The sequence below is a fragment of the Bombina bombina genome, chromosome 4, assembly GCF_027579735.1.
Source record: "Bombina bombina isolate aBomBom1 chromosome 4, aBomBom1.pri, whole genome shotgun sequence".
In the NCBI taxonomy this organism is placed as follows: Eukaryota; Metazoa; Chordata; class Amphibia; order Anura; family Bombinatoridae; genus Bombina; species Bombina bombina.
Window position 1 is genome coordinate 616318727 of NC_069502.1, and position 26488 is coordinate 616345214.

Here is a 26488-nt window from a genome sequence, read left to right on the forward strand (position 1 = left end):
TCAATTACTTGTGGGATATTCTCCTTCCCAACAGGAAGTTGCAAGAGGATCACCCACAGCAGAGCTGCTATATAGCTCCTCCCCTCACTGCCATATCCAGTCATTCTCTTGCAACTCTCAACAAAGATGGACGTAGTAAGAGGAGAGTGGTGTATTATAGTTAGTTTTTTAACTTCAATCAAAAGTTTGTTATTTATAAATGGTACCGGAGTGTACTGTTTCATCAAAGGCAGCATTAGAAGAAGAATCTGCCTGTGATTTCTATGATCTTAGCAGAAGTAACTAAGATCAATTGCTGTTCTCACATATTCTGAGGAGTGAGGTAACTTCAGAGAGGGAATGGCGTGCAGGTTTTCCTGCAATAAGGTATGTGCAGTAAACATATTTCTAGGGATGGAATTTGCTAGAAAAATGCTGCTGATACCGGATTAATGTAAGTTAAGCCTTCAATGCAGTGATAGCGACTGGTATCAGGCTTATTAACAGAGATACATACTCTTATAAAAGTGTAATTTAAAACGTTTGCTGGCATGTTAATCGTTTTTATATATGTTTGGTGACAAAACTTATTGGGGCCTAGTTTTTCTCCACATGGCTGGCTTGATTTTTGCCTAGAAACAGTTTCCTCAGGCTTTCTACTATTGTAATATGAGTGGGAGGGGCCTTTTTTAGTGCTTTTCTGTGCAGATAAAAATACTGACAGAGACATTCAGCTTCCCTCTGCATGATACAGGACATCTCTGAAGGGCTCAAAAGGCTTCAAAGTCGTGTTTGAGGAGGGTAACAAAACTGTGGCAGTTGTTGTGACTGTGTTTAAAAAACAAAACAAAAACAAAAAAAAGTTTTTGTCATTTATTATTCTGTTTTTGTTATTAAGGGGTTAATCATCCATTTGCAAGTGGGTGCAATGCTCTGCTGACTTGTTACATACACTGTAAAAATTTTGTTAGTGTAACTGCCTTTTTTCACTGTTATTTCAAATTTTGTCAATTTGTTTCTCTTAAAGGCACAGTAACGTTTTTTATATTGCTTGTTAACTTGCTTTAAAGTGTTTTCCAAGCTTGCTAGTCTCATTGCTAGTCTGTACAAACATGTCTGAAACAGAGGATACTTGTTCATTATGTTTAAAAGCCATGGTGGAGCCCCATAGGAGAATGTGTACTAAATGTATTGATTTCACCTTAAACAGTAAAGATCAGTCTTTATCTATAAAAGAATTGTCACCAGAAGGGTCTGTCGAGGGGGAAGTTATGCCGACTAACTCTCCCCACGTGTCGGACCCTTCGCCTCCCGCTCAAGGGACGCACGCTAATATGGCGCCAAGTACATCAGGGACGCCCATAGCGATTACTTTGCAGGACATGGCTGCAATCATGAATAATACCCTGTCAGAGGTATTATCCAGATTGCCTGAATTGAGAGGCAAGCGCGATAGCTCTGGGGTTAGACGAGATACAGAGCGCGTAGATGCTGTAAGAGCCATGTCTGATACTGCGTCACAATATGCAGAACCTGAGGACGGAGAGCTTCAGTCTGTGGGTGACGTCTCTGAATCGGGGAGACCTGATTCAGAGATTTCTAATTTTAAATTTAAGCTTGAGAACCTCCGTGTATTGCTTGGGGAGGTATTAGCTGCTCTGAATGACTGTGACACAATTGCAGTGCCAGAGAAATTGTGTAGGCTGGATAAATTCTATGCAGTGCCGGTGAGTACTGATGTTTTTCCAATACCTAAAAGGCTTACAGAAATTATTAGTAAGGAGTGGGATAGGCCCGGTGTGCCCTTTTCCCCACCTCCTATATTTAGAAAAATGTTTCCAATAGATGCCACTACACGGGACTTATGGCAGACTGTCCCTAAGGTGGAGGGAGCAGTTTCTACTTTAGCAAAGCGTACCACTATCCCGGTTGAGGACAGTTGTGCTTTTTCAGATCCAATGGATAAAAAATTAGAGGGTTACCTTAAGAAAATGTTTATTCAACAAGGTTTTATTTTACAGCCCCTTGCATGCATTGCGCCTGTCACTGCTGCGGCGGCATTCTGGTTTGAGGCCCTGGAAGAGGCCATCCATACAGCTCCATTGACTGAAATTGTTGACAAGCTTAGAACTCTTAAGCTAGCTAACTCATTTGTTTCTGATGCCATTGTTCATTTGACTAAACTAACGGCTAAGAATTCCGGATTCGCCATCCAGGCGCATATGGCGCTATGGCTCAAATCCTGGTCAGCTGATGTGACTTCAAAGTCTAAATTACTCACCATTCCTTTCAAGGGGTAGACCTTATTCGGGCCTGGTTTGAAAGAAATTATTGCTGACATTACTGGAGGTAAGGGTCATACCCTTCCTCAGGACAGGGCCAAATCAAAGGCCAAACAGTCTAATTTTCGTGCCTTTCGAAATTTCAAGGCAGGTGCAGCATCAACTTCCTCTGCTTCAAAACAAGAGGGAACTTTTGCTCAATCCAAGCAGGCCTGGAAACCTAACCAGTCCGGGAACAAGGGCAAGCAGGCCAGAAAGCCTGCTGCTGCCTCTAAGACAGCATGAAGGAGCGGCCCCCTATCCGACAACGGATCTAGTAGGGGGCAGACTCTCTCTCTTCGCCCAGGCGTGGGCAAGAGATGTTCAGGATCCCTGGGCGTTGGAGATCATATCTCAGGGATATCTTCTGGACTTCAAAGCTTCTCCTCCACAAGGGAGATTTCACCTTTCAAGATTATCTGCAAACCAGATAAAGAAAAAGGCATTCCTAAGCTGCGTACAAGATCTCCTTGTAATGGGAGTGATCCATCCAGTTCCGCGGACGAAACAAGGACAGGGGTTTTATTCAAATCTGTTTGTGGTTCCCAAAAAAGAGGGAACCTTCAGACCAATTTTGGATTTAAAGATCCTAAACAAATTCCTCAGAGTTCCGTCATTCAAGATGGAAACTATTCGAACCATTTTACCCATGATCCAAGAGGGTCAGTACATGACCACAGTGGACTTAAAGGATGCCTACCTTCACATTCCGATTCACAAGAATCATCATCAGTTCCTGAGGTTTGCCTTTCTAGACAGGCATTACCAATTTGTAGCTCTTCCATTCGGGTTGGCTACAGCCCCAAGAATTTTTACAAAGGTTCTGGGCTCACTTCTGGCGGTCCTAAGACCGCGAGGCATAGCGGTGGCTCCTTACCTGGACGACATCCTGATACAGGCGTCAAGCTTTCAAATTGCCAAATCTCATACAGAGATAGTTCTGGCATTCCTGAGGTCGCATGGGTGGAAAGTGAACGAAGAAAAGAGTTCTCTATCTCCTCTCACAAGGGTTTCCTTCCTAGGGACTCTAATAGATTCTGTAGAAATGAAAATTTACCTGACGGAGTCCAGGTTATCAAAACTTCTAAATGCTTGCCGTGTTCTTCACTCCATTCCGCGCCCCACGGTGGCTCAGTGCATGGAAGTAATCGGCTTAATGGTAGCGGCGATGGACATAGTGCCATTCGCGCGCCTGCATCTCAGACTGCTGCAATTATGCATGCTCAGTCAGTGGAATGGGGATTACACAGATTTGTCCCCTCTACTAAATCTGGATCAGGAAACCAGAGATTCTCTTCTCTGGTGGTTATCTCGGGCCCATCTGTCCAAGGGTATGACCTTTCGCAGACCAGATTGGACAATTGTAACAACAGATGCCAGCCTTCTAGGTTGGGGTGCAGTCTGGAACTCCCTGAAGGCTCAGGGTTCATGGACTCCGGAGGAGAAACTCCTCCCAATAAATATTCTGGAGTTAAGAGCAATATTCAATGCTCTTCTGGCTTGGCCTCAGCTAGCAACACTGAGGTTCATCAGATTTCAGTCGGACAACATCACGACTGTGGCTTACATCAACCATCAAGGGGGAACCAGGAGTTCCCTAGCGATGTCAGAAGTCTCCAAGATAATTCGCTGGGCAGAGACTCACTCTTGCCACCTGTCAGCGATCCATATCCCAGGTGTAGAGAACTGGGAGGCGGATTTTCTAAGTCGTCAGACTTTTCATCCGGGGGAATGGGAACTCCATCCGGAGGTGTTTGCTCAATTGGTTCTCCGTTGGGGCAAACCAGAATTGGATCTCATGGCATCTCGCCAGAACGCCAAGCTTCCTTGTTACGGATCCAGGTCCAGGGACCCAGAAGCGGCACTGATAGATGCTCTAGCAGCGCCTTGGTTCTTCAACCTGGCTTATGTGTTTCCACCGTTTCCTTTGCTCCCTCGTCTGATTGCCAAAATCAAACAGGAAAGAGCATCGGTGATATTGATAGCGCCTGCGTGGCCACGCAGGACCTGGTATGCAGACCTAGTGGACATGTCATCCTTTCCACCATGGACTCTGCCTCTGAGACAAGACCTTCTAATACAAGGTCCTTTCAATCATCCGAATCTACTTTCTCTGAGACTGACTGCATGGAGATTGAACGCTTGATCCTATCAAAGCGTGGCTTCTCAGAGTCAATAATTGATACCTTAATACAGGCACGAAAGCCTGTCACCAGGAAAATTTACCACAAGATATGGCGTAAATATCTTCATTGGTGTGAATCCAAGAATTACTCATGGAGTAGGGTTAGGATTCCTAGGATATTGTCCTTCCTCCAAGAGGGTTTGGACAAAGGATTATCAGCTAGTTCTTTAAAAGTTCAGATTTCTGCTCTGTCTATTCTTTTACACAAGCGTCTGGCAGAAGTTCCAGACGTTCAGGCATTTTGTCAGGCTTTAGTTAGAATTAAGCCTGTGTTTAAACCTGTTGCTCCTCCATGGAGCTTAAACTTGGTTCTTAAAGTTCTTCAAGGGGTTCCATTTGAACCCCTTCATTCTATTGATATCAAACTTCTTTCATTGAAAGTTCTTTTTCTGATGGCTATTTCCTCGGCTCGAAGAGTCTCTGAGTTATCTGCCTTACATTGTGATTCTCCTTATCTGATCTTTCATTCAGATAAAGTTGTTCTGCGTACAAAACCTGGGTTTTTACCTAAGGTGGTTTCTAACAAGAATATCAATCAAGAGATTGTTGTTCCATCATTATGTCCTAATCCTTCTTCAAAGAAGGAACGTCTTTTGCATAATCTAGACGTAGTCCGTGCCTTGAAGTTTTACTTACAGGCTACTAAAGATTTTCGCCAAACATCTAACCTGTTTGTTGTTTACTCTGGACAGAGGAGAGGTCAGAAGGCCTCGGCAACCTCTCTTTCTTTTTGGCTTCGGAGTATAATCCGTTTAGCCTATGAGACTGCTGGACAGCAGCCTCCTGAAAGGATTACAGCTCATTCTACTAGAGCTGTGGCTTCCACCTGGGCCTTTAAAAATGAGGCCTCTGTTGAACAGATTTGCAAGGCTGCAACTTGGTCTTCACTTAATACTTTTTCCAAATTTTACAAATTTTATACTTTTGCTTCTTCGGAGGCTGTTTTTGGGAGAAAGGTTCTACAGGCAGTGGTTCCTTCCGTTTAAGTTCCTGCCTTGTCCCTCCCATCATCCGTGTACTTTCGCTTTGGTATTGGTATCCCACAAGTAATGGATGATCCGTGGACTGGATACACTTAACAAGAGAAAACATAATTTATGCTTACCTGATAAATTTATTTCTCTTGTAGTGTATCCAGTCCACAGCCCGCCCTGTCCTTTTCAGGCAGGTCTAAATTTTAATTAAACTACAGTCACCACTGCTCCCTATGGTTTGTCCTTTCTCGGCTTGTTTCGGTCGAATGACTGGATATGGCAGTGAGGGGAGGAGCTATATAGCAGCTCTGCTGTGGGTGATCCTCTTGCAACTTCCTGTTGGGAAGGAGAATATCCCACAAGAAATGGATGATCCGTGGACTTGGATACACTACAAGAGAAATAAATTTATCAGGTAAGCATAAATTATGTTTTTACTCGTCTCTAATAAGACGGTACCTGAAAGTCCAAAGCTTTTTGGATAGAAAAATAATAATAATAATAAGACTTCATCTTTATGCACTGTTTGACTTGGTTGATGACTAATGTGAAATCCTGTTTTGATGGAATTGAAGATAGCACAGATTTGGGTACAGATATCATGGATTTTTCTCCATCTGAATCAGATTCAGCTGATGAGATGGTTCTTCTCCTGGGAGATATAGATATAGCCTCAGAGACTGCCTGTTTATTTGTAGACTTAAAGTAACTGTCTACTGATGGATTTGCTGGCCCTCCATCTTTTTTATTCTTCTCCTTCTGAGGTTTTTTTTCTGGGAGACATGGTTTGTTACTGAAATGCACTGTGCAGAACAAGCACTTTTAATACAATATGATGAAACAAAAATGTCAAGAAATGATGGTCAGTTTAAAGTAACTGTTGCTCACTTCTCATGTGAGTGTATATGAAGCGTATTGAATATGTGTCTTCCATTTCTATTTCTTATAGTAGTAGTGATGAGCACTTTTTTTTTTTTTTGCTACATTCAGATATATACTTTTTTAAGCTTCATCTATGCTGTGACGCTTATTTCCCTGTTTGCTATATTTCCTTCGCACACCAGTGTCTATCTGATCTCCGTGTGAGATTTTCATGTCAGTGTTCTCCTACCAGCTCGGTTGCCTGAGGTGATGGTCTCTTCACAGGTAAAGCTGCCGACAGTTTGAAATCCGCTCCAGTCACAGGAGTTTAGGTCTGTTAGTGGGCCTCTGTGTTTAGCATGTTGCGGTGATAAGTGTCCAAATAGGAAGCTGGTATTGCACTCGATACCACCAACCGCTGGATCAATTTATCAGGAACATAGTTTCCTCTATTATTCAGAGCATTACTGTGCACTGACTTTAGGTAACTTTGGGCTGGATCTACGGAGCTCACCTAAAGTGCGGCCATCTCTGTTGAGCGCCGGCTCCGCCCCCCCCTCTGTGACTTTTAAAAAAAATATTAAATTATGTTGGAAGGATTTATTTCCATCTTAATGGGATGAGAGTCCACGGATTCATTCATTACTTGTGGGAATTAAGAACCTGGCCACCAGGAGGAGGCAAAGACACCCCAGCCAAAGGCTTAAATACCTCCCCTACTCTCCTCATCCCCCAGTCATTCTTTGCCTTTCATAACAGGAGGTTGGCAGAGAAGTGTCAGAAGATTCAGAGTAGTCTCTTATGGAGGGCAGTACACTTCGGAATTGAACTGGAGTTTTAAGTAGTCCTGTCAGCCTCTCAGTGAGAGCATGGGTGAAAATTAGAGTCCGGAGATGCAGGGAGAGTGTTTCTGCTGAACCATCCCGACTCATATTAACAGCTCCACAAGCAATCGGAGTTGACGAGTTTCGCTGCCTGCTTTCTGCACTCAAGTCCATGTCAGGGGCGATGCTACTACCCTGTCACACTTGAAATTCCGTGTTCCTGTTCCACGACATAGATTCTGGTAAGATTGTTTCATTTATACACATATGATAACGCAAGAAGACAGGTTCACAGTGTGTCTCCTTTTATCTGTATAGAATCAAGGGTTAATATCCTCGGAAAGGGGGGTTATTGAACAGGGGGGGTTGATGCATAATATTCTTTATTGTGTTTAATGCTGCAGCATGTGTGAGATGAGGCTCTGTCAATGTGTGAACAGTCAAGTTTCCTTAGGGAGATATTGACGCAGCCTTTTTTTTGGCGCATTTTCTCTTTAGTGCAGGGGTGGTCCTGCATGGCACTCCATGTGACCGGGTTGCAGGAGACAAAGCGGTTTCTCTGTGGTCCGGGTCATAGGAGTTTTTGAGTGCCCCGGCCATTGGGGTATAAAGGTGCCATTTAATCTAGTCCGTAATAAAGGCGCAAGCTATGGAGGACTCTGTTAGAGGGTACTCCCTAGAGCCAGACTTTAAGTTTAAAATGGAGCATTTGCGCTTTCTGCTGAAAGTGGTGCTTTCTACGTTAGAGGTTCCGGAACCGAAACTGCCGGAGGAACCTTTGTTCCCTAAGCTAGATAGGGTTTACGAGGACAGGGTGGTGCCTCAGACCTTCCCGGTCCCTGTTAAGATGGCTATTATTATTAAGAATGAATGGGAGAAACTTGGCTTGTACTTTTCTCCCTCTACTTCTTTTAAAAAATGGCTCCCCAATCCAGACTCTCAGCTTGAGCTGTGGTGGACCATCCCTAAGGTGATTGGTGCTATCTCCACGCTCGCTAAGTGAACAACTATCCCGCTTGAAGATAGCTCTTCGTTCAAGGAGCCCATGGATAAAAAAATTGTAATCCATGTTGAGAAAGATGTTTCAGCTCACAAGGTTCGTTTTTCAACCGGCAGCGGCGGTCGCTGTGGTGGCTGGTGCTGCTACCTACGGGTGTGACGCTCTGTCAGCTATGGTCGAGGTGGAGACTTCCCTCGAGGAGATACAGGAACGAATTAAGGTCTTAAGGGTAGCTAATTCATTCATCTGTGATGCAAATATACAGATTATTTGCCTGAATGCCATGGCATCAGGTTTTTCTGTTCTAGCCCGTAGGGCTCTGTGGTTAAAGTCGTGGTCTGCTGACATGACTTCCAGGTCTAGATTACTATCCCTGCCATTTCAAGGGAAAGTTCTTTTTGGTCCAGGCCTGGTCTATTATATCCAGGGTCACTGGAGGAAAGGGTGCTTTTTTTCGATGGAAAATCACTTTCGTCTGATCGGTTTCAGACGAAACGCGCGTAGAGGACTTTGAACTATCACTCGGTGTCTCTGCAGTACCCCTGTGATTTTCCATCGACTGGTCACGGCTCAAATCCCCAGACTCGATAATACTTCGACTGAGGTGGTGGACACGCTAATAACCGATGCACGTTGGATATCACTACTCTCAGGGTACAATACACTTATGCAGTCTCATTGATGTGCCTTTTAAAAATTTTAATCTTGTAACTTGCCATTTATGTGTGTGTGCGCTTACTTATTAAATACTTTGCACTTGAGTCGGGCTGCTCCTGTCTTCCTTTTCTTGTTTCATATCCAGCATAGATGTCATTATCCGGGTGGACAACTGAGAAGCGGATTTTCTCAGCAGACAATTGTTTCATCCGGGGGAATGGTCTCTCCATCCTGAGGTGTTTGTGGAGATCTGCAACAGATGGGGGACGCCGGAGATAGATCTCATGGCGTCCAGACTCCACTTCAAGCTACCCAGATAGGGTCGCGGTCCAGAGATCCACAGGCAGAGCTGATAAATGCCTTAGCGGTACCTTGGGAGTTCATCCTAGTCTACATATTTTCACCGTTGCCACTTCTACCTCGAGTAGTGGCCCGCATCAAGCAGGAGCAAGCTTCGGCTATTCTGATTGCTCCGTTGTGCCCGAGGAGGATGTGGTTTGCGGATCTGGTGGGGATGTCGTCTCCTCCATGGAGGTTACCTTGTTGCAGAGATCTGCTGGTTCAGGGTCCCTTACTACATCAAAATTTCAATTCTCTGAGGCTGACTGCGTGGAGATTGAACACTTTGTCCTAGCCAAGAGAGGATTTTCTGAGAGAGTGATTGATACTCTCATTCAAGCCAGGAAACTGGTCACTCGTTGCATCTATCATAAGGTGTGGAGGACCTACTTGTCCTGGTGTGAGGAATGTGGATATCCCTGGCATAAGGTTAGGGTATCCAGGATCCTGTCCTTCCTCCAGGATGGGTTGGAGAAGGGACTTGTCACCAGTTCCTTAAAGGGTCAGATTTTGGCTTTATCTGTTCTGTTACACAAGAAGCTTGTGAAGCTTCCTGACATTCAGTCCTTTGTTCAGGCTCTGTCTAGGATCAGGCCTGTCTTTAGAAATTCTGCTCCCCCTTCGAGCTTAAACTTGGTACTTAAGATTTTGCAGAGGGCTCCGTTTAAGCCTATACATTCGCTTGACATTAAGATTGTTTCCTGGAAGGTTCTATTCCTACTGGCTATTGCATCGGCACACAGAGTCTCTGAGTTGGCAGCCTTGCAATGTGAGCCTCCTTACCTGTTTTTTCACGCCGATAAGGCTGTTCTTCGCACTTGGTTGGGATTTCTTCCCAAGGTTGTGTCGAATCGTAACATCAATCAGGAGATAGTAGTTCCTTCCTTGTATCCTAACCCTTCTTCTTCAAAGGAAAGGTTGCTTCATAATTTGGATGTGGTTCGAGCTTTGAAGTTCTATCTTGAGGCCACAAAAGAATTCAGCCAGACTTCGCCTTTATTTATTGTGTATTCTGGGAAGCGCAAGGGGCAGAAGGCCTCTTCCACTTCCCTATCTTTTTAGTTGAGGAGCATTATTCGCTTGGCCTATGAGACAGCAGGACATAAGCCTCCTCAGAGGATTACGGCTCACTCAACTAGGGCTGTGGCCTCTTAATGGGCCTTTAAGAATGAGGCCTCTATGGAGCAGATTTGAAAGGCGGCTACTTGGTCCTCCGTACATACTTTTGATAAATTTTACAAATTTGATGTCTTTGCTTCGGCGGAAGCAGCTTTTGGGAGAAAGGGTTTTGCAGGCTGTGGTGCCCTCAGATTAGGGTCCGCCTCCTTTTGCCCTCCCGTTTTTTTTTTTTTATTCAGTGTCCTCTAGAGCTTGGGTATTTGTTTCCCACAAGTAATGAATGAAGCCGTGGACTCTCCTCCCATTAAGATGGAAAACATAAATTATGCTTACTTGATAATTTCATTTCCATCTGTGGGAGGAGAGTCCACAGCTCCCGCCCATATCTCTGGTGGACGGACCTAAATTTATTTTTGTTCTTCTGGCACCATTTATACCCTGATCTTTTTCCTACTGTTCCTTTTTCCCTTGGCAGAATGACTGGGGGATGAGGGGAGTGGGGGAGGTATTTAAGCTTTTGGCTGGGGTGTCTTTGCCTCCTCCTGGTGGCCAGGTTCTTAATTCCCACAAGTAATGAATGAAGCCGTGGACTCTCCTCCCACAGATGGAAATGAAATTATCATGTAAGCATAATTTATGGGGTTTTTTCTTCTTAATTTTGAGCATTAATAGTTATTACTTTAATGGTGCTTTGCGCAACCCCTTTCCTTTGTGTAGTGTACACCAGGGCCTTAAAAGTTGTGTTTAGCGTGTGCGCCGTCCTCTTCCCCCTTAACACTTCTGAGTGGTGCTCTTTGTTTTGGGTTAGCGCACTCCACTCCTTAACATTGTTTATAATGAATAGTAGACAGTTTTGGCAGATCGGTAGTTAAAATACCTGCTTTTAGTTTCCCGTCATTTTTCCTCTATGGTTTTGAGTTGCTCTTCTGCAGCAGCGGCCATTGCTGCCTGTGTCACTCATATCAGAGTGGAGGGTGTAAGATTGTCATACTCCAACAGTATATTTGTAGCCATTTGTTTTACTTTTCCTATAAATTATATTTGACTTATGCACCAAGAGATTCTCTTTTCTGCTGATTGTCCCCTATTGTTTCTGACTTTTCTGTTAAAGTCTTGAGCTTTTACACTTCTGTTTATAGTTCAATATACTATGTTAAAAACATTTGTGTAGTTTATCTTGTTTGCAAATCTCATGATGGTGCATTCTGGAACTGTCCCCACTACGTCTAATATAGATCCTTTAGTTTAGAGAGCAGATTCACTGACAAATTATTTACTCACTTTAAAGGGACACTCAAGTCGAAATTAAACTTTCATGATTCAGATAGAGCATGCAATTTTAAACGACATTACAATTTACTTCCATTAACAAAATGTGCAGTGAAGTCTATTTATATTTACACTCTTTGAGTCACCAGCTCCTACAAGAATTCACAGAATATGCATTTATGATTGGCTGATGGCTGTCACATGATACAGGAGGAGTGGAAATAGACATAACTTTGAAATGTGTCTACAAATCATTTGAAGTTCAGACTAAGTGCTATTTCATGGTCTTGTTATTGTGTATTTGTTGATTATGCAAATCTACTGTATTTACTGGTCCTTTAAGTGTATTTTTTGTAAGCTGATACCTGTAACACCCCCAGCTCAGCTTTGCAATTACTGTATGGATCATTTTATGCATTGCAATCAGACCAATGCTGTCTTTGCTCCTAAGGGAATCTGTCCTCTATCTGTTCTACACAGGGTAGTGCTTCAGATTTTGATTTAGGATTTTGTGCGCTCTACAATTTCTGAGATGTTGATGGGTATGCCTCTTCCAAGCGCAAAAACACTGTGTCTGATATTCAATCTACAGTCAGTTTATATAGTGTCTCTGAATCACAAAGATCACATCTGCTAAACTCCTTATTGTTGATTCGGTCTCTGAATCATCAGACTTGCTTTCTGAAGGTGAAATAATTTCAGATGATCAGGGGTCCGTCACTGATACGGAATCCTCTTCATGTTTATGCTTGAACATCTTTGCACTCTGCTGAAATAGTTTTTATGTATCCTAGGTGTACAGGTCCCCTAACTTTAAATGAAAAGTTTGTTAAGCAACTGGACAGAGGTTTTTTCCACTCCTGAAGCTGTTATAGAAATGATTGATAAGGAATGGTCTTAACCCAGGTTCTCCTATAATCTAGCTGTATAATTTAGGAAGAGGTTTCCTTTACCAGCTTTTAGTCTAGAACGTTGGGAAACTATTCCTAAGGTGCATGTGGATTTCTCCATTTTATCGAACGCACTACTATTCCTTTGGACTTTTGTACTTCTTTTAAAGATCCACTAGAATAGAAGAGAGGCAGAGTTTATAGATTCTTTAGCAGCTCTTAGATCATTTTACCTTGCTACATATTGCCTCAAACTGTTTTTGTTACTAATATTGATAGCTCGAATAAAACTAGAGCTATTATCAGTAATGATTACTTCAGCTTGGCCACGCAGATCTTGATTCGCTCTTCCTGATATTCAAAGTTTTTGTTCAAACTTTACTCAGGATAAGACCAATGATTAAACCAATTTCTCCTTGGAACCTTAACTTGGTTCTAGAGTTTTGCAGGCCTCTTCTCTTGATCCTTATTCTCAATTTAGATATTCAGTTTATGCCCTGGAAGGTATTGTTATACTTCTGCCAGAAGAGTTTCAGAAAAGGCTGCACTTTCTTTGAAACTTCCTTATCTAGTTGTTTTCTTTTACCTGGATAAGGTGTTTTTGAAAAACTAACTGAATTTTTTCCCTAAAATAGTTGTTTCTGATATAACCAATCAGGAAATTGAAGTTTCTTCTCTTTGTCTTAATTTTGAGAATTCAAAAGTAAGGGTTCTACATAATTTAGATGTATTGAGAGCTTTAACAATCTTATTTACATGGTACAAAGGATTTTGGAAAATCCTATCATTTTGTTTCTTGTGTCCACAAAAAGGCCACAACAGTTTATTTTAATTTCTTGGCTAAAATTCTTGTTTCACAAGGCTTATTTGGAGGTGGGAAAGTCTTCCCAAAATGCATTGCCGCCCATTCTACTATATCGTTTTCACCTTCCTGGGCATTCTAAAATGAGGCTTCTGTTGAACAAATTTGCAAGAAAGCACATGGTCATCCTTTTATATATCTTTATTTAATTCTACCACTTGTAATGTTTTTTCTTCTTCTAAAGCGGCTTTTGGTAGGAAAGTCCTCCAGACAGCAGGTCTGGAAATATTAGGTACCTGCTTTTCTAATTGTTTGCCCCACCCAAAATTACTCATGGCCTCCACAGCTTTGGGTATTAGTTCCCAGGAGTAATAAATTACGTGGACTCTCACCACCTTATAAAAGAAAGCAAAATGTATGCTTACCTGATCCATTTCTTTCATGATGGTGAGAGTCCAAGAATCCCGCCCAATTTTATTCGTTATTATTTTTTATAATGTCAGTACTAGTTTGCACCTCGTTTTCCCTGCTTTATCCTTTTCTACCTTTCTATGTCTCCTTGATTGGCTATACAACAGACTGGTGGGATGGATTAAGTACTGTTGGAGTTTTGGGAATATTTGTTGCCTCCTAGTGGCCATGAGTTGAATCCCAGGTATAATGGATCATGGACTCTCAATACCATGAAATAAATTCATTTACCAAGTATACATTTTTGTTTTTACTCCTAATGACTGGCTCAAATATCAATGTAGCTTTTTCATTCCTGAGTAAATGAAGAACCCAGAACTTCTTTATGTTCATAAAGGGAAGGCAGATACAGCCAACTTGGTCTTATATCATTGCTAAATACAAATTTAATGCAAACTTTTAATATATGTTAAACTGTTCTGTATGGTTTTCCTTCCTTACACCCATTGTTGTAACTGTTGTTGCCAAACGAATATATTTAAAGGGACTAAAAAGTGCAAAAATAAAATTCTCTGTTTTAACATTATTGCACTGTCACTCCTAGTGAATGAGAAATTAAAATTTGATTAACTTTTTCTGTCCTTATAATAGCACCTCTGGAGATGGTTGGGAGTGTAGGTAAGAGAAGACTGCTGTTTAGATGTTATCAGCCTTTTGTTTTTGCATGTACAACTTCCTTCTACCAGTTAATTTTCCATCTGCACTTTCAGGCATTTTTGCATGAAATTTGTTGCCTTTATTTTGAAAACCTTTTGACATCATACTGCTCTTTTAAAAATATGTTCTGTGTTTTTTTTTTTTTTTTTAGTTTTCCAAAAATGTCTCTTGAAAATGTAACATGGTTTGTTACTAACTTTGTATCGGACAAAAGAAAGTAGAGAATGCCATCTAATAAAAAATAAATATAAAAAAATCAATATATATTAAGATGAAATACAATCTCTTTATGCTGCTATCTAAATAACAAAAGTACACATAGAAATAGAAAAGGACGGTACAATTTGGGAGAAAAAATTTGAATAAACCAATATTTCTCTTACTTGGTGTATTCAGTCCACGGATTCATCCTTACTTGTGGGATATTCTCAATCCCTACAGGAAGTGGCAAAGAGAGCACACAGCAAAGCTGTCCATATAGCTCCCCTCAGGCTCCGCCCCCCAGTCATTCTCTTTGCCGCTCTAACAAGTAGCATCTCCACGGGGGTGGTAAAGAGTATGTGGTGTTAGATTTGTAGTTTTATTTCTTCAATCAAGAGTTTGTTATTTTAAAATAGTGCCGGTTTGTACTATTTACTCTGAGGCAGAAAGTGATGAAGATTTCTGCTGAGAGGAAAAAGATTTTAGCATGTTGTAACTAAAATCCATTGCTGTTCCCACACAGGACTGTTGAGTACCGGAGAACTTCAGTTGGGGGGAACAGTTTGCAGGCTTAACTGCTTAAGGTATGCTCAGTCATTTTTTTCTAACAAGACCTGGTAATGCTAGAAGACTGATAGAAATCCCCATGTGGGAAAGTAAGCCATTTTCTGAGACCCGGTATAGAAGGATGGCTTAGTTTATAGGGCTTAAATCACTGGTGGACACTGTTATGGGGAAAATCGATTATTTTTTAATATAATCTGATGTTTGCACAAGTGTTTATCATGTTTGGAACACTTTTTAGGGGTTTTATACGCCTGGCATAATTTTAGACACCTAATTTGGCTTAGAAAGGCCTCACAACTCCCGAGTGAAGAGGGAGAGGGCCTAATTTTCGCGCCTCAGTTGCGCAGTTCTTTTACAAGATAGCTTTATGCAGCTTCACATGTAGAGTCCAGAGATTGCAGGAGGACTACAGGGAGGCTTATTTTTGTTCCACAACTAATCCCCAAGGAAGGTAGTGTGTTAAACTGGTGGCCAGCTTCAATTTGCTCCGGTTTAGGCAATAAGGGGTTAATTGGCTTGAAACTTGGTGTGCAATCTTTTCAAAGCATTAGGATCATATGGTGTAAATTTCATAAAGATCGGATGTTTTTTTGAGATTTGGTAAAAAAAGTGTGTGCTTTTTATTCAAAAAGCACACAAAAGTAAAGTTTTTTCAAAAAGTGTATTTTTCTGTATTTGAGTGCTATCTAAGTCTGTCTAACATGTCTGAGCCTAATGATAGACCTTGTTCTATGTGTTTAAAAGCCATGGCGGTACCCCCATTGCATTTGTGTTTAAAGTGTGCTAAGGTATTTAAACATTTTAATGACCATGCATTGACACTTAAAAATGTAGCCCAAGATGATTCTTTGACGGAAGGTAATGAGGATAGTCCTCCTTCCTCTCCCCATGTGTCGACACCAGTTACGCCCACGCAAGCGTTGCCTAGTACCTCTAGCGCATTGGCCCCTATTACTTTACAACAATTAGCAGCAGTAATGGATAATTCCCTTGCAGCATTTTTATCCAAACTGCCTGTTTTTCCAAAAAAGCGCGATAGCTCAGTTTTAAATACAGAGGATGAGCAATCTGAAGCTTTGGATAATTTATCTGTAGTACCCTCACAAAACTCAGAAGTAGCAGTGAGGGACGGTCTGTCTGAGGGAGAAATTTCTGACACAGGAAAAGTTTCTCAGCAGGCAGAGTCAGATTCCTTAGCGTTTAAATTTAAGCTGGAACACCTCCGCGTCCTGCTCAAGGAGGTTTTAGCTACGCTGGATGATTGTGACCCCATGGTGGTCCCTGAAAAATTGTGTAAAATGGACAGGTTTTTAGAGGTCCCTGTATACACTGAGGCATTTCCGATCCCAAAGAGGGTGGCGGATATTGTGACTAAGGAGTGGGAGAGACCAGATGTACCCTTTGTTCCCCCACCTATCTTTAAGAAAATGTTCTTTGTTCCCCAGAAATGACCCCAGGCGGGACGCGTGGCAGACGGTCCCCAAGGTAGAGGGGCTGTTTCAACACTTGCTAAGCGTACAACTATACCAATAGAGGACAGTTGTGCTTTCAAAGATCCTATGGATAAAAAATTGGAAGGTTTGCTGAAGAAAATTTTTGTTCAGCAAGGTTTTCTTCTTCAACCAATTGCCTGCATTATTCCAGTAACTACTGCAGCGGCTTTTTGGTTCGAGGCCCTGGAGGAGTCGCTCCAGAGGGAGACTTCATATGATGAGGTCATGGATAGAATTCATGCTCTAAAGCTGGCTAATTCTTTTATCACTGATGCCGCTCTCCAATTAGCTAAGCTAGCGGCGAAAAACTCAGGTTTTGCCATCATGGCGCAAAGAGCGCTTTGGCTCAAATCGTGGTCGGCTGATGTGTCGTCCAAAACGAAACTGTTAAATATTCCCTTCAAGGGGAAAACCCTATTTGGCCCAGAGCTGAAAGAAATTATTTCAGATATCACTGGGGGCAAGGGCCATGCCCTGCCACAAGATAGGCCGTTTAAGGCCAAAAACAAGGCTAATTTTCGCTCCTTTCGCAACTTCAGGAGCGGACCTGCCACAACCTCTGCTGCCGCAAAGCAAGATAACGCTTCCCAGCCCAAAGCAACTTGGAAACCCCTGCAGGGCTGGAATAAGGGTAAACAGGCCAAGAAGCCTGCTCCTGCTACCAAGACAGCATGAAGGGGTAGCCCCCGATCCGGGATCGGATCGAGTAGGGGGCAGACTTTCTCTCTTCGCTCAGGCTTGGGCAAGAGATGTTCCAGATCCCTGGGCATTAGAAATAGTTGCTCAGGGGTACCTTCTAGAATTCAAGGATTCTCCCCCAAGGGGAAGGTTCCACATTTCTCATTTGTATTCAGACCAAATAAAGAAAAAGGCGTTCTTACGCTGTGTAGAAGATCTGCTAAAGATGGGAGTGATACACCCAGTTCCAATTGTAGAACAAGGACTGGGCTTTTACTCAAACCTGTTTGTAGTTCCCAAAAAGGAGGGAACTTTCAGGCCAATCCTGGATCTAAAAATTCTAAACAAATTCCTCAGAGTTCCGTCCTTCAAGATGGAAACCATACGGACAATCTTGCCGATGATCCAGGAGGGTCAATATATGACTACCGTGGATCTAAAGGATGCGTATCTACATATTCCTATCCACAAAGATCACCATCAGTTCCTTACCTAGACATATTAATACAGGCGTCGTCCTTTCACAGAGCCAAGGCTCATATGGACATTGTTCTGGCCTTTCTAAGGTCTCACGGGTGGAAGGTGAACGTAGAAAAGAGTTCTCTGTCCCCGCTCACAAGGGTTCCTTTCCTGGGAACACTAATAGACTCGGTAGAAATGAAAATCTTTCTGACAGAGGTCAGGAAGTCAAAACTGCTGAATACTTGCCGAGTTCTTCATTCCATTCCTCGGCCTTCCGTGGCTCAGTGCATGGAAGTAATTGGTTTAATGGTTGCGGCAATGGACGTAGTCCCTTTTGCCCGAATTCATCTCAGACCACTGCAGCTGTGCATGCTCAAACAGTGGAATGGAGATTACGCAGATTTGTCTCCTCAAGTACAAATGGACCAGAAAACCAGAGACTCTCTTCTCTGGTGGTTGTCTCAAGATCACCTGTCTCAGGGAATGAGTTTCCGCAGACCGGAGTGGATCATTGTCATGACCGATGCCAGTCTGTTAGGCTGGGGTGCGGTCTGGAACTCCCTGAAGGCTCAGGGACTATGGTCTCGGGAAGAATCTCTTCTTCCGATAAACATTTTGGAGTTGAGAGCGATATTCAATACGGTCCAGGTGTGGCCTCAACTAGCGGAGGCCAAATTCATCAGATTTCAGTCGGACAACATCACGACTGTAGCGTACATCAATCATCAGGGAGGAACAAAAAGTTCCCTAGCGATGAAGGAAGTATCCAAGATCATCAAATGGGCGGAGGATCACTCCTGCCATCTATCTGCAATTCACATCCCAGGGGTAGACAACTGGGAGGCGGATTTTCTAAGTCGTCAGACTTTCCATCCGGGGGAGTGGGAACTCCACTCGGAGGTTTTTGCTCAGCTGACTCAGCTATGGGGCATTCCAGAATTGGATCTGAGGGCGTCCCGTCAGAACTCCAAACTTCCCCTTTATGGATCCAGATCCAGGGATCCCAAGGCGGCATTGATAGATGCATTAATAGCGCCTTGGTCGTTCAGTCTATCTTATGTCTTTCCACCGTTTCCTCTTCTCCCTCGGCTAGTAGCCAGAATCAAACAGGAGAAGGCTTCGGTAATTCTGATAGCGCCTGCGTGGCCACGCAGGACTTGGTATGCAGACCTACTGGACATGTCATCAGTTCCACCATGGAACCTGCCATCGAGGCAGGATCTTCTAATTCAAGGTCCTTTCAAACATCCAAATCTAGTTTCTCTGCAACTGACTGCTTGGAGATTGAACGCTTAATTCTAGCTAAGCGTGGTTTCTCTGAATCAGTTATAGACACTCTGATACAGGCCAGAAAGCCTGTCACCAAGAAAATTTACCATAAGATATGGCGGAAATATCTTTGTTGGTGTGAATCCAAGGGTTACTCGTGGAGTAAGATTAGGATTCCAAGGATATTGTCTTTTCTCCAAGAAGGATTGGAGAAGGGTCTGTCAGCTAGTTCCTTAAAGGGACAGATATCTGCTCTGTCTATTCTGTTACATAAGCGTCTGGCTGCTGTACCAGACGTTCAGGTGTTTGCACAGGCCCTAGTCAGAATCAAGCCCATTTACAAGCCTGTGGCTCCTCCATGGAGTCTAAATTTAGTTCTTTCAGTTCTTCAAGGGGTTCCGTTTGAACCTTTGCATTCCATAGATATTAAGTTTTTATCTTGGAAAGTTTTGTTTTTAGTAGCCATTTCTTCTGCTCGAAGAGTTTCTGAATTGTCTGCTTTGCAGTGTAATTCACCCTATCTGGTGTTCCATGCAGATAAGGTTGTTTTGCGCACCAAACCTGGTTTCCTTCCAAAAGTGGTTTCTAATAAGAATATTAACCAGGAAATCATTGTTCCTTCTCTGTGTCCTAATCCAGTTTCTAAGAAGGAACGACTTTTACACAATCTTGACGTGGTTCGTGCTTTAAAATTCTATTTAAAAGCAACTGAAGATTTCAGACAAACATCATCCTTGTTTGTTGTCTATTCTGGTAAGAGGAGAGGTCAGAAAGCGACTGCTACCTCTCTTTCCTTTTGGGCTGAAAAGCATCATCCGTTTGGCTTATGAGACTCCGGGACAGCAGCCTCCTGAACGAATTACAGCTCATCCCACTAGAGCTGTGGCTTCCACATGGGTTTTCAAGAATGAGGCTTCTATTGAACTGATTTGTAAGGCAGCGACTTGGTCTCACTGCATACATTTGCCAAATTTTACAAATTCGATACTTTTGTTTCTTCGGAGGCTATTTCTCCTGTTAAGTGTGGTCAGTCCACGGGTCATCATTACTTCTGGGATATTAACTCCTCCCCAACAGGAAGTGCAAGAGGATTCACCCAGCAGAGCTGCTACATAGCTCCTCCCCTCTACGTCACCCCCAGTCATTCTCTTGCACCCAACGATTAGATAGGATGTGTGAGAGGACTGTGGTGATTATACTTAGTTTCATACCTTCAATCAAAAGTTTGTTATTTTATAATAGCACCGGAGTGTGTTATTCCTTCTCTGGTAGAATTTGAAGAAGAATCTACCTGAGTTTTTTCTATGATTTTAGCCGGCGTAGTTAAGATCATATTGCTGTTTCTCGGCCATCTGAGGAGAGGTAAACTTCAGATCAGGGGACAGCGGGCAGGTTAATCTGCAAAGAGGTATGTAGCAGCTTATTATTTTCTGACAATGGAATTGATGAGAAAATTCTGCCATACCGATATAATGTAAACTCAGCCTTAAATGCAGTAGCAGCAACTGGTATCAGGCTGTCATGTATGTATATTTTACACTTCAGTATTCTGGGGAATGGCACTTTACTGGAATTATACTGTATGCATAAGACTTTAGCCTAATTTGCAGGGACTAGCAACAGGCTTTTTAATAACACTTAATTTATTTAATGTTAAACGTTTTTTGCTGGCATGTAAAATCGTTTAATTTTCTGAGGTACTGGGTGAAAAAATGTTTTGGGCACTATTTTTTTCCACTTGGCAGTCGTTTTATTTAATTTATGACAGTTTACTGATCTCTCTCACTGTTGTGTGTGAGGGGGAGGGGCCTTTTTTGGCGCTTTTGCTACGCATCAAAAAATTCAGTCAGAAGTTCATTGTCTTCCCTGCATGATCCGGTTCATCTCTACAGAACTCAGGGGTCTTCAAAACTTGTTTTGAGGGAGGTAATCACTCACAGCAGAGCTGTGAGATTGTAGTTGACTGTGATAAAAAACGTTTATTTCTGTATTTTTTTTCTGCTATCAGGGTTAGTTATCCTTTGCTAATGGGAGCAATCCTTTGCTAAAATTGTGTTTTTACAAAGATTTGATGCTATAACTTTTCAGTTTATTAATTTTCAACTGTCATAACTTTTTCTGTGCTTCTTATAGGCACAGTACGTTTTCATATTATAGTAAATTACTTGAAAAGTATTTCCAAGTTGCTAGTTTATTTGCTAGTGTGTTAAACATGTCTGATTCAGAGGAAGATATCTGTGCTATATGTGCTAAAGCCAAAGTGGAGCCCAATAGAAATGTATGTACTAACTGCATTGATGCTACTTTAAATAAAAGTCAATCTGTACAAATTGAACATATTTCACCAAACAACGAGGGGAGAGTTATGCCGACTAACTCGCCTCACGTGTCAGTACCTGCATCTCCCGCTCGGGAGGTGCGTGATATTGTAGCGCCGAGTACATCTGGGCGGCCATTACAAATCACATTACAGGATATGGCTACTGTTATGACTGAAGTTTTGGCTAAATTACCAGAACTAAGAGGTAAGCGTGATCACTCTGGGGTGAGAACAGAGTGCGCTGATAATATTAGGGCCATGTCAGATACTGCGTCACAGTATGCAGAACATGAGGACGGAGAGCTTCATTCTGCGGGTGACTGTTCTGATCCAAACAAACTGGATTCAGACATTTTAAATTTAAGCTGGAAAACCTCCGTGTATTACTAGGGGAGGTGTTAGCGGCTCTGAATGATTGTAACACAGTTGCAATACCAGAGAAAATGTGTAGGTTGGATAAATATTTTGCGGTACCGTCGAGTACTGACGTTTTTCCTATACCTAAGAGACTTACTGAAATTGTTACTAAGGAGTGGGATAGACCCGGTGTGCCGTTCTCACCCCCTCCGATATTTAGAAAGATGTTTCCAATAGACGCCACCACACGGGACTTATGGCAAACGGTCCCTAAGGTGGAGGGAGCAGTTTCTACTTTAGCTAAGCGTACCACTATCCCGGTGGAGGATAGCTGTGCCTTTTCAGATCCAATGGATAAAAAGTTAGAGGGTTACCTTAAGAAAATGTTTGTTCAACAAGGTTTTATATTGCAACCTCTTGCATGCATTGCGCCTGTCACGGCTGCAGCAGCATTTTGGTTTGAGTCTCTGGAAGAGACACTTGAATCAGCTCCATTAGATGAGATTACACACAAGCTTAAAGCCCTTAAGTTAGCTAACTCATTTATTTCGGATGCCGTAGTACATTTAACTAAACTTACGGCTAAGAATTCCGGATTCTCCATTCAGGCGCGCAGAGCACTGTGGCTAAAATCCTGGTCAGCTGACGTTACTTCTAAATCTAAATTGCTTAATATACCTTTCAAAGGGCAGACCTTATTCGGGCCCGGGTTGAAAGAAATTATCGCTGACATTACAGGAGGTAAAGGCCGTGCCCTGCCTCAAGACAGAGCCAAACCTAAGGCTAGACAGTCTAATTTTCGTTCCTTTCGTAATTTCAAAGCAGGAGCAGCATCAACTTCCTCTGCACCAAAACAGGAAGGAACTGTTGCTCGCTACAGACAAGGCTGGAGACCTAACCAGTCCTGGAACAAGGGCAAGTAGGCCAGGAAACCTGCTGCTGCCCCTAAGACAGCATGAATTGAGGGCCCCCGATCCGGGAACGGATCTAGTGGGGGGCAGACTTTCTCTCTTCGCCCAGGCTTGGGCAAGAGATGTCCAGGATCCCTGGGCGTTAGAGATCATATCTCAGGAATACCTTCTGGACTTCAAATCCTCTCCCCCAAGAGGGAGATTTCATCTGTCAAGGTTGTCAACAAACCAAATAAAGAAAGAGGCGTTTCTACGCTGCGTACAAGATCTTTTATTAATCGGAGTGATCCATCCGGTTCCGCGGTCGGAACAAGGACAAGGGTTTTACTCAAATCTGTTTGTGGTTCCCAAAAAAGAGGGAACTTTCAGGCCAATCTTGGATTTAAAGATCCTAAACAAGAGTTCCATCGTTCAAAATGGAAACTATTCGGACAATTTTACCCATGATCCAAAAGGGTCAGTACATGACCACAGTGGATTTAAAGGATGCTTACCTTCACATACCGATTCACAAAGATCATTACCGGTATCTAAGGTTTGCCTTTCTAGACAGGCATTACCAGTTTGTAGCTCTTCCATTCTGATTGGCTACGGCTCCAAGAATCTTCACAAAGGTTCTGGGTGCTCTTCTGGCGGTACTAAGACCGCAAGGAATTTCGGTAGCTCCATACCTAGACGACATTCTGATACAAGCTTCAAGCTTTCAAACTGCCAAGTCTCATACAGAGTTAGTACTGGCATTTCTAAGGTTGCATGGATGGAAGGTGAACGAAAAGAAGAGTTCTCTCTTTCCACTCACAAGAGTTCCCTTCTTGGGGACTCTTATAGATTCTCTAGAAATGAAGATTTACCTGACAGAAGACAGGTTAACAAAGCTTCAAAATGCATGCAGTGTCCTTCATTCCATTCAACACCCGTCAGTAGCTCAATGCATGGAGGTGATCGGCTTAATGGTAGCGGCAATGGACATAGTACCCTTTGCACGCCTACATCTCAGACCGCTGCAATTGTGCATGCTAAGTCAGTGGAATGGGGATTACTCAGACTTGTCCCCTACTCTGAATCTGGATCAAGAGACCAGAAATTCTCTTCTATGGTGGCTTTCTCGGCCACATCTGTCCAGGGGGATGCCATTCAGCAGGCCGGACTGGACTATTGTAACAACAGACGCCAGCCTACTAGGTTGGGGCGCTGTCTGGAATTCTCTGAAGGCTTAAGGACAATGGAATCAGGAGGAGAGTCTCCTACCAATAAACATTCTGGAATTGAGAGCAGTTCTCAATGCCCTTCTGGCTTGGCCCCAGTTAACAACTCGGGGGTTCATCAGGTTTCAGTCGGACAACATCACGACTGTAGCTTACATCAACCATCAGGGAGGGACAAGAAGCTCCCTAGCAATGATGGAAGTATCAAAGATAATTCGCTGGGCAGAGTCTCACTCTTGCCACCTGTCAGCAATCCACATCCCGGGAGTGGAGAACTGGGAGGCGGATTTCCTAAGTCGTCAGACTTTTCATCCGGGGGAGTGAGAACTTCATCCGGAGGTCTTTGCCCAAATACTTCGACGTTGGGGCAAAACAGAGATAGATCTCATGGCGTCTCTACAGAATGCCAAGCTTCCTCGTTACGGGTCCAGATCCAGGGATCCGGGAGCGGTTCTGATAGATGCTTTGACAGCACCTTGGACCTTCGGGATGGCTTATGTGTTTCCACCCTTTCCGATGCTTCCTCGATTGATTGCCAGAATCAAACAGGAGAGAGCATCAGTGATTCTAATAGCGCCTGCATGGCCACGCAGGACTTGGTATGCAGATCTAGTGGACATGTCATCCTGCCCACCTTGGTCCCTACCTCTGAAACAGGACCTTCTGATCCAGGGTCCCTTCAAACATCAAAATCTAATTTCTCTGAAGCTGACTGCTTGGAAATTGAACGCTTGATTTTATCAAAACTTGGTTTTTCTGAGTCAGTTATTGATACCTTAATACAGGCTAGGAAGCCTGTTACCAGAAAGATTTACCATAAGATATGGCGCAAATACTTATATTGGTGCGAATCCAAGAGTTACTCATGGAGTAAGGTTAGGATTCCGAGGATATTGTCTTTTCTACAAGAAGGTTTAGAAAAGGGTTTATCCGCTAGTTCCTTAAAGGGACAGATTTCAGCTCTGTCCATTCTTTTACACAAACGTCTGTCAGAAGTTCCGGACGTTCAAGCTTTTTGTCAGGCTTTAGCTAGGATCAAGCCTGTGTTTAAAACTGTTGCTCCACCATGGAGTTTGAACTTAGTTCTTAATGTTTTACAGGGTGTTCCGTTTGAACCCCTTCATTCCATTGATATCAAGCTGTTATCTTGGAAAGTTCTGTTTTTAATGGCAATTTCCTCGGCTCGAAGAGTCTCTGAGTTATCTGCCTTACACTGTGATTCTCCTTATCTGATTTTTCATTCAGACAAGGTAGTTCTGCGTACTAAACCTGGGTTCCTACCTAAGGTGGTCACTAACAGGAATATCAATCAAGAGATTGTGGTTCCATCTTTGTGTCCTAATCCTTCTTCGAAGAAGGAACGTCTGCTACACAATCTAGATGTTGTCCGTGCCCTGAAATTTTACCTACAGGCAACTAAGGATTTTCGACAAACGTCTTCCCTGTTTGTCGTTTATTCTGGTCAGAGGAGAGGTCAAAAAGCTTCGGCTACCTCTCTCTCTTTTTGGCTTCGTAGCATAATACGGTTAGCCTATGAGACTGCTGGACAGCAGCCTCCTGAAAGAATTACAGCACATTCTACTAGAGCTGTGGCTTCCACTTGGGCCTTTAAGAATGAGGCTTCTGTTGAACAGATTTGCAAGGCTGCAACTTGGTCTTCTCTTCATACTTTTTACAAATTTTACAAATTTGACACTTTTGCTTCTTCGGAGGCTGTTTTTGGGAGAAAGTTTCTTCAGGCAGTGGTTCCTTCCGTATAAAGAGCCTGCCTGTCCCTCCCGTCATCCGTGTACTTTAGCTTTGGTATTGGTATCCCAGAAGTAATGATGACCCGTGGACTGACCACACTTAACAGGAGAAAACAAAATGTATGCTTACCTGATAAATTCCTTTCTCCTGTAGTGTGGTCAGTCCACGGCCCGCCCTGTTTTTTATGGCAGGTAACATTTTTTGAATTGTACTCCAGTCACCACTACACCCTTTGGCTTCTCCTTTCTCGTTGGTCCTTGGTCGAATGACTGGAGGTGACGTAGAGGGGAGGAGCTATGTAGCAGCTCTGCTGGGTGAATCCTCTTGCACTTCCTGTTGGGGAGGAGTTAATATCCCAGAAGTAATGATGACCCGTGGACTGACCACACTACAGGAGAAAGGAATTTATCAGGTAAGCATAAATTTTGTTTTTTGGGAGAAAGGTTTTGCAAGCAGTGGTGCCTTCCGTTTAGGTTACCTGACTTGTTCCCTCCCTTCATCCGTGTCCTATTGCTTTGGTATTGGTATCCCACAAGTAAGGATGAATCCGTGAACTGAATACACCAAGTAAGAGAAAACAGAATTTATGCTTACCTGATAAATTACTTTCTCTTACGGTGTATTCAGTCCACGGCCCGCCCTGACATTTAAGTCAGGTTCAAATTTAATTTTTAATAACTGCAGTCACCAGGCGGAGCCTGAGGGGAGCTATATGGACAGCTTTGCTGTGTGCTCTCTTTTCCACTTCCTGTAGGGATTGAGAATATCCCACAAGTAAGGATGAATCCGTGGACTGAATACACCGTAAGAGAAAGTAATTTATCAGGTAAGCATAAATTCTGTTTTTTTTTTTTTGTTTTTTTTTTAGTATGGGCAATATCTACTATTACATACAGTGTTACATACATAGAAAAAGTTTTTTAATGTA

The 26488-nt window shown here is 42.9% G+C and overlaps 1 protein-coding gene across 2 annotated transcripts in view; it reads left to right on the forward strand.

Moving 5' to 3' along the window:
* KATNA1 (katanin catalytic subunit A1) overlaps window positions 1-26488 on the forward strand; it is a 359770-nt gene that overhangs the window by 96451 nt on the left and 236831 nt on the right. Inside the window, exon 1 of one of the 2 annotated variants that reach the window (XM_053710633.1) lies at window positions 14292-14309. The exons of the other annotated variant lie outside the window; for it this stretch is intronic. The gene's annotated coding sequence lies outside the window, so the exon portion shown is untranslated. Of the gene's footprint in view, window positions 1-14291; window positions 14310-26488 lie in introns of those variants that run through there. 2 annotated transcript variants of the gene reach the window in all.